Source organism: Apteryx rowi, unplaced genomic scaffold (assembly GCF_003343035.1).
Source record: "Apteryx rowi isolate R43461 unplaced genomic scaffold, aptRow1 scaffold_10, whole genome shotgun sequence".
NCBI lineage: Eukaryota > Metazoa > Chordata > Aves > Apterygiformes > Apterygidae > Apteryx > Apteryx rowi.
This window is the reverse complement of record NW_020447197.1, coordinates 4,666,107-4,675,234: the sequence shown is the minus strand read 5'-3', so window position 1 is coordinate 4,675,234 and position 9,128 is coordinate 4,666,107. Positions and strand designations below refer to the sequence as shown.

The 9,128-nt window shown below is 37.4% G+C and overlaps 1 long non-coding RNA gene across 1 annotated transcript; it reads right to left on the bottom strand.

Moving 5' to 3' along the window:
* Nucleotides 1-5,811: 5,811 nt before the first annotated feature.
* LOC112963914 lies at nt 5,812-9,104 on the bottom strand. Its single transcript, XR_003252786.1, has 3 exons — nt 8,629-9,104; nt 6,903-7,098; nt 5,812-6,142 (listed from the first exon to the last, which is right to left on the bottom strand). It is a non-coding gene; the product is annotated as an uncharacterized LOC112963914 (long non-coding RNA).
* Nucleotides 9,105-9,128: the final 24 nt, after the last annotated feature.

The following is a 9,128-nucleotide window of genomic DNA, read 5'->3' as shown; positions in this document are numbered from 1 at the left end:
TTCTTACATAAAAAAGTATGTGTTACCTATTCCCCATTCCTTTTTCTCCTGTCATATCTGTATTCTCTTTTATCTTTCAGGGCTTGTAACAAACAGGCTCAGCCAGTTGCTTGGGAAAGAACTAGCTTCTTGGTATGTAGGAACAATCCTTCCAATCTCATACTTTCTAAAATTTTCTACATTTTAATTGCTGAAATATCTTATGACCACACAGTCTTTAATCCAAGTACAATGCACATCTGATATATAACAATTATTTCTTAATAAAATATAATTATAAAAAATTCAAGGCAGCTTCAGAGAATGTGTGACTGAAACTGTTCATCTACTTGAGGGATTATTTCAACATTTATGTGTTTTAGGCAATATATAAAATACAGAATTTCTTGGGACATTATCAACAAAGGAGAAATTTTTTTTAAACCTCCTTTTTACTGATTGCATTATCAAATTCAATTTTATTAGTTTGAATCTTCTGGGAAGGATATGGTTTTAATAATGCATAAAAGGTTTGCCTAGTAGTTGGCTGTTGGCTTTTACTTGATACTTAATGTAATCTGTAATTACTATAGCAGCTCCTGTGCTGGCTAGTGTGTTAAGGTCACTGGAAAGCTATACTGTGTTGTACTTCATGTACAAGAACATCCTTCTGGTGATTGATGTCTACACCCTATGGAAATGTTTTAATTTTGTCCTTGAAGCACGTCTGAAGAAATGCTGTCAATATATATTCTTCCTTGTCAAGCAGTACATGGTACTTAGGAATCTGTAGACAGCCTGAGATCTATGTCTTTCTGCCAATGGTGGTTCAATAATTTCTCCTTTGGATTTCAAATTTGGTTCCCAAGTCTTCAACCAATGAACATACATACCTCTCATTTACTAGAAAAGTTAAAGGCATGCTTATGATACTAAGATCCCCATGGAAAAAGACAGTAACAGTTGGTAAATCACTAATCCACTATCAGATTCCAAAGAATAGTATGTATCCTTCTCAGTCAAATAAATCACTCAAAATTACTCAATGTTTCAACCAAGTCTCCTGTCTTGCTTTCATTTTGATTTTGATTTGTTACAATGTCAAGAGTCTAGTCAATCTAAGTAGATGTATAGAATGATCATGCGAAGAGTAATAGCAGAGGCATTTGTTCTTAATCATTTATGTTTTACCTTGCACAAGCATTATGATGGAAAACGCTTTAAACCCTGACTATATTTAAGAAACAAAAAAGAACTATTGCAGAACCTGTCTTCAAGAAGGTAGAATTTCACCTTATTAAGTGTTGTTCTCTCTTGCAATAATCTTATTTTAAACTGTGTTCCTGAACTGGCTGAAATACTTGGCCAGAATTTACAATTCAGAAATGTAGTTAAAACATGATTTGAACAGGCTGATATTACAAGACCGAACCGTACTTTAAATAAGCTTAATGTTACCATGCTGAAGCCAGACCCTGCAGCACAGCAGGCTTGCACTCCACTGAGTCATTTGTGGCTTTATGTGTCCTCTGCTTCAGTGGTATTACTGAGATAAACTTGAAAATAGAATCAAAGTGCTAGAAATATTCCAGGACTGCAGTATCCCAGAGTTTATTAAAATGGATTTTATACTGACAGGATTTCCATGAAATAGATTGACAACAAACACAGTGGCCAATATTAATCACAAAATCAGTAATTTAACTATTAGTCCACATCTGTTTATGACACTCACTGGAGGTAAACCAGCTTTTTGTCCCAGCGATACAACTTTGTTACATTAAAATGGCATTCCTGAGGGAAAAATCAGCATGGAAAGTCCTCTGATTGCAGAATGAAAAAGTAACTTGACAGAAAAATGGGCGATTTCTAAAAGCTGATGAATGGGCAATTTCTTTCTGTACTTCGCAGTAATTTCTGTACTACATAACAATTTCCATTTAAATTTCAGTTGTATATTTTATTTAATTAATTTGCCAGAAGATGTATTTGATGATGAATTGTGGTGTGTATAATTTACTCTAAAGATGATCCCTTATCCACTAGATTCTGTCCAATGTGCCTTCAGCAAGTTTCTGATTCTGAATCTCTAAACTTCATCTTTCCAGGTATTTATATTAAACACTAAGAAACTGCAATGTGCAAAAATGCAATTAACTTTAAGGCTCTCCACATATTTCTCATCATAACGTAAGCAGCATAATCATAAATTAAGACGGTAATTGCACCAATCCAACAGCCATATTTAGTCCTTAGTCTACTACTATTATAAGGCTATAAGCCCAACACCCACCATATGTGTAACAAAGAACAAAGACACACCTAACTTAAACAAACTAAAGTGTTTCGGAAGCAAAGCCTGCACACTGACACTCAATTATAAACTTTAGAGAAAGATTCTATAAGCTTATTTCAGGCAAATTGTTCACTGCAAGTTTCATGTGCTTTCACAAGGAAGAAAAAAAAAGTCAGGAACAAGACTCCAAATGTCATCTACCAGTATCTGCCATACATTTTGACAATTTCAAATTCATAGCTTCTGCTGCCACTGAAAGCAACTAGAACATTGATTTAGAAAAAGTCATAGGAAAAGAAATTCATAAAATATTTTATCAGTAATATTTTAGTATTAAAAACACCAACAAAGAATATGTTATCTTCATCTCCAGCTAAAAAGAAGGCTGAGTTCAGTTTTAAAGATTTTTTTTCATCATAGAACTTGATGCTTTAGCTTGTTGGTTACCTATTTTCCCTACGAAACTCATTCATGTTCACTAAATGGCCCATTTTCCTGTGAGGATGGATGTCGTCATCTCCAGTTCTAGCCAATAGCAATTTCATTTTTTTTGCATCTCCTAGCTCACATTAACAATGATATAGATACTTCTGGGGACCAGGTACACTTAAATTGTAGAAATGAGTCAAGAGGATTTATTATAATAACAATCAATTCATCTTAGCTCTTATCACAACCTTAAACTTACTATAAGATCAATGCAGATGGAAACTGAACATATTCTTGTTCAAGTCCAATGAAAGACTAGAAAGTTTTTAAACATTGCTCTCTAACTGCTAAATGACTATAGCATACAAACCAACAATCCTCTGCCCTTGAACAAGACCTGAAATTGTCTCCACCAAAAACTAATTTTGCTGTACTTGTCAGCTCTATTGCATCATTCTTGCCATCGGAAACCTCAGCAAGCCCAAGAAACTGAGCAACAAAATACCTAACATTTCTGGGTCATACATGACCAACTCTGCAGGTTTACTTTTTTTGTTATAAATAAAAACACTCTGAAGTCAGAGGAGAAAACTGCTATTCAATAAAGCAACAAGAACCCCAGTTACTTGTAAAGTTACTACTATAATCCCTGATAATTTCTTGGGAGTGGAATCAACGGACTACAGCATGCAACTTCAATACTATAAAAAAACAACCAGAATGAAAATAGAGAAAACATGAAAACAGTGATTTTCTGGCACTCCCTTTAAAAGGAAGAGTTAAATTAATACATGGAAAAGATCCTATCAGCTCTGACTCGTCTGAGTTATTAATTGAACACCTTCTTGGAAACATGTAGATAAAATGGTGTACCTTAGAGAATATGAGATAAGGGTGAAAGGAAAGGGAGAGAAATTCAGAGTTTTGCCAGTTCACTCCCTTAACTGTCATGCTAAGCTTGTTCAAAGCTGCCTAGAGGAGCATATTATGAAATTGTAACTAGAGCACTGGCTGATGATGCAGAAGATAAAAACTTCAGGATTATACTTAAACGTACTTATCTTTAAACACAGAAGAGGCTGTAAAGACAGCTGAATTGTATAAAGCTGTTCTAAAACAAGACAAATGTATACTCCATGTGTTATAAGCAGTTCAAGCTGCTTCCTGTGATGAAAAACATGGGCTGTACGGTAGACATACTATAGCTAAGTACAATAGATCCCATGATACAGTTGTTTAAAAGAATATTAGAGTGATGAAAGAAGTGATGGAATTCTGCTCTTTAGGAGGCTCAGAGGCTGAAGGAGAGAGAAAAGATTTAAATATGCAGGCTTGGTAAGTTTTCCTGATCCTGAAAATTTGCTGCATAGAGGACAGTTTTATGCACGAAGAGCCCGGCCTCACGGGAAACAATAGAGCTCTACACGCCTGTTGCCTTGGGCAAAAGGAGAAGAGGGTAGGACCGCTTAGCACTTTCCATTCATAGATGTTAAAAGAAGGTCAGTATTGTTATTGCCATTTTATAGATGAAGAATCTAAGAAGTTGAAGAGCTCAGAAGGGCACATCTGGAGTCAGTAGCAGACTTGGGACCAAAACCCCTTCATCACCTCATTTCAGTCAATTTTATCCTTTCTGCCATATTTTGTCCCCCACAGAGCACAGGGAACTACCCAGCTGAACAATTTAGGTAATACCAATGGAGTAAAAATAAACAACTTTATTAAAATACTAATYGTCGCACTAAAATATTTTCTACTTAATTATCATAGCTACCAATATTCCATCATCAATATACAAAAGTCTGATTAACTTTTCAATAAAAACAGGGAAATGCCAGCCTTTAAACGCGTTATCATTGTAAAACAGAATGCTATCATAATACATGAGAACTTTGGTTTGCAGCTGTAAAATTCCCCAAAGTCTTGTGACTTGGTTATAAATTTGTTATAGACGATTACCTTCCTCACTCACATACTTCCCACATAAACTTTAGGGAAGCAAAATACATATTCCACAAAAGCAAAAAGAAAATTTATTTAAATAAAGAAATGGGGAGTGGGATCTATCCTATAACATGTATCGCTAGTATATAATATAGTATATATTGCTAGTATATATTGCTATATACCAGAAAGGCTAGTATTTGCACATCTAGTTTCAAATTATACAATATATTTTTAGAAGCAAAAATAAAATTCAAGAAGACCTGCAAATGCAGAACTACGACACTCATTTCAGTGGGGTCAAGTTTTCAAGCAAATTTGTTAGGATGAATCCTAAAGTATATAGACAGGAAAAAAAAAATTCTTCCATTTATGTAAAGATATGTTTTAATTAGTTCCTAAGCCAAATATAAAATGACAATTATAACCATTCTGAGCAAACTTGAACAAGAAAACATCAAGCATTACCAAGATTAAGAGATATATAGTTCTTGACCAGCATCCCTTGATCACTTAAGTGTAACTAGAATGCTCATCGAAAAGCTTTTTTTCTATAATTTTTTACATATGATGACAATTCATTATACTACACTGCTGTGAAGCTTAAATAGTATCCTTCAAATTTTTGCATTAAAATGGATTCTATAACAATTATTTAAATTGCAAAAGTTGCCATTTAATACAAGTTTACCTGTACTTGGAAAAAAAAAAATCAAGATTTTTACAAATAATTTTATTTAAAATCCCTGACTATGACTCTACTTACACATTAGACTTTGTAATGCATTGAGTTTTGCTGTTATGTTTTACAAATGAATGGATATTGCCATCTACTGTTGGAAAAAAACATGATCAACAGCAAAAGCACATCCAACAGACCTTTTTCAAAGCACACATATAAGATGTAGAAAGCAAAGACATCATCAAAACATAGGAAAGCAGCTTTCCCCGTTGAAATCTTCCGACTACAATGTTCAATTGAACAAAAAGTGAAAAAGTCTCCTCTGCTTCTAAACCATCAATTTAAGGTCTGAAATAACTGGGAACTATACATGAATCCAAACATTCACAACTGCTCTTTTTGTGCAGATAATATGCAAGACCCTTCAGGCTTAATGACAGCAGCTAGAGTTGAATACACATGAAGTAACAGATGCAGCTAACTAATAAATCTTAATTTTAAGATAATACTATGCCCAAGTTGCTATCATGTCACTGTTAACTGAAAACTATAAATGCAGAAGGCAAAATTCATCCCCTGTGTTTCTAGGCAAAGGCTACACAATACAGAACTCTTGCTTAAAGACAGACCTTGCTAGGTGGAATCTAACCCATCAAGCAGGTCAAATTCACTTACCACAGGAGCGAGGACCAGAAGCTGTTATCTGAAGCTCCAGCACTGCAGGAATAGCATTGCGTTAGGTTGATCTTTCAGAACTTTTCCTTGGATAAAACAACTTCCTAGCTCAGGTGTGCTGAGCTGAATATGGAGCACTGCACAAAAAAAGCATCAAGTCATTGTGCAGTTCAGTCATCTTTAGACCATATTTTAGTACTTAGAAAGATCTGATCACATGTCTTTGCATAACTATTTATAAAGAAACAATACAATGGTAAAAAGAGATGTATGCTCCTTCCATTGTCTTTTTGCTGGTAAATATCCTAAGATATGACATCAAACTACATTTTAAAAGTATCCCTTGTAGAGGTAATCTACAAACAAAACTAGAGTAGGTTCTATTAATGTTTGCCAGACCTCTCAGAGGTTAAACAGCCTTTGAATAAAACCATTCTTTACTCTTTGATAATTATTATTTCCCCTTAAGACACTTTTGTTGTCTCATAAGCAAGGTCAACTTGAACTGTTTTGTCAGACTCAATACTGTAGTTCAACTTTAACTCTACTTGCATTGTTCTTACAAAATCTACACATACTGTCATCTTTGCAATTTTTTGAAATATTTTAGCAGAATTCGCAGTAACTAAGAAAATTTCAGTTTTTCTGTTGGTGATTTCAAGTACATAACAAAGTGTATTTTACATTTATACACAAGGTCATATCAACATATCAGTCTATACCAAATTACTTAAGTTTGTACATCTTTGCAGATAAGCCTCTCTTGAACTGATTTAAACCTTTCTTGTTTTGTTTTGCCTATATACTGGTGAATCATGTACAACCCAGATCACCATGACTGATTTAAAAACAATATAAGAAAGCTAAAATAAATTGGAAGCAGTTTAATGAAACCACCTTAAGATAAAATACTGCTGTTTTCATCTATAGCACGTTCTTCAGAGAGTGGAAGTGTGTTCTTGTTGGGGTAGCGACAGCAAGGTAGTTCTTGTTGCAGGTAGGAGGGGTAGCGACACCGAGATTTGCCTGAAGGCACAGAGTGCAAGGCAGAGCCAGGGGTGGCACGCAGTTCAAGAGCCGTACATGCTACGCACTGTCACAGACAGAATAAAAACACAGCTAAAATCTCAGCTTGAAAGGTGGACTGCAAAATATGGTAATTGGGGGAAGAAGGCTCATCCCCCAGAAGTTCCTGAATCTATCAATTCTTGAAACACACTCAGCTACAGCTACATGTGTTAAGTGTTGTAACATTACAACTGCAGCCAGCCTTTCAAGAGCATTGTGAAACTCTATAGAGCAGCTCTACTAAGGGATTTAATCCATGTTGTGCTAACTTTTTTTCTAGATTCTCCACAGAAAGGAAGCAATTTCCCATGGCCCCAAACTCTAAGGTGTTTAGAAATGGCATGTCATACCAGAGCAAGAGGACCATGCAACTCAGTGCATGTATTAGCATAATCCAGTGAGGCTGTTTCTTCATGCTCATGCTAAAGAAATAGCTTTCTCACCTTTGGCTGAAGCACTTTCCTTGTACCAACCTGATACGACAAAGGTCACATGACTGATCTCAAACCTTGAGAACATCTGCCTTAGGCTACTCCTGTGAACAGGACAGCCCTCAGAGTTCATCACCTAAACATTTGGTAGAGAATCTCCTCACTTTTGTGTTAATTTTCAGGTATCTGACACCTGATAATAAGCCAGCCTGGACACACAATCCTGATCTCCAGACTCTCTGGACGGCAGCCCAGAATATGATCATCAATAAAGCATTTGCATAGCTTTGAGTACTCCTCTTCTCCCAAATGATATCACCTCTCTCTGTATCGCTTTGTGTCACATCTAGCATTGACGATAAACTTCTTTAATGTCAAGCGATTCAAACATGACACCATGGTGGACCTGCTTCCCCAAACTCTTGCAAGTAGCTGCTACTTGCTGCCAGTTGAGTTCTGTTTAGAGGAAGACCATCAAATGCAATTTCTTTGGAATACCATGGTGGCTGCCACTTGCAAAATAGTTTTAAATTCTTSCGGGGGGGGGGGGGGAAGAAAGAAAGAAAAGGAAATGCTGAGAACTTCTGTTATGATTGCTAGAAAGCCAGTGTGATGCTTTTCAGAACCATTTCAGTGAGCAGTGAAGCCTGGAGGGCAGCTGCAGGCTGTTCAAAAAGTAGCGAGGCTTCAGCTACATAGTCTTCAATAGTGATGTACCAAGGATACTATATGGAACAAAATTTTCCTTGCTGCCATGAACAAAGAGGAAGAGAAGGAGACTAAGTTCTCGGTTTCTAAACATTTCTTTTCCGATACATGAATATACAGAACATTCCTGCCAAAAAAAAAAAAAGGAAAAAAAAAAAAAAAAAAAAGGCCACAAGATGGCACTGGTCAAACACGCGAGAAATTACTGTACAGTTGACAATGTGTGAGCATCGGGTCACATCCACGGCGCTCTGCCCCGCCGAGGGGAGCCCTGCGGCAAGCCGACGCCGGGGAGCGCAGGCTGGGCCGGGCCACATGTGATGCCCAGTTGCGGCTGCGTTTCTGGTAAACTAGCTCAAAGCAGTTGATATTGGCTATAGGAGAACAGAAAACCTTTCACCCCCGGTGAGACCTACCAGCATCCTTAGCTGAAAAGTTTGTTTCCAGCGAGGGGGAGCTTCAGTAGGCCTGTGCTTCGCGTTACACGTTCGTGGCAATTTTGTTGCGCTTCGGGACCCTGCAGCCAGATTTACTCTGCCCCGGGGCCAAGGACATATCCGACTGGAGACAAGCCCCGACACTTTCTCTTGCGCCTCTCCCTCATAGCTGATTTTTCCACACCTCCGTATTTATCGCCAATTGCCCATACTTGGAGCTCTGCATGTTTCCTCTAGTTCGTCTCCATGCTGCTGAGCTCGATGAGTAAAATTTAACAGTTCAAAGTTTCCATCATCCCACAGCTCTCCAAGATAAGATCTGCTGGGCTGCGGCGCCAACGACGGCAACCCATGCCGCTGCCCATTTCCTAGGGGGGGAAAACGGATCTCTAGGGGAGAGCGACCCCTGGGAGCGCCCAGATTCCTGATTTTTCACCCCGGAGGCTCCTCTCTTCCCAGCCCGCCTCCCCGCCCCGGGG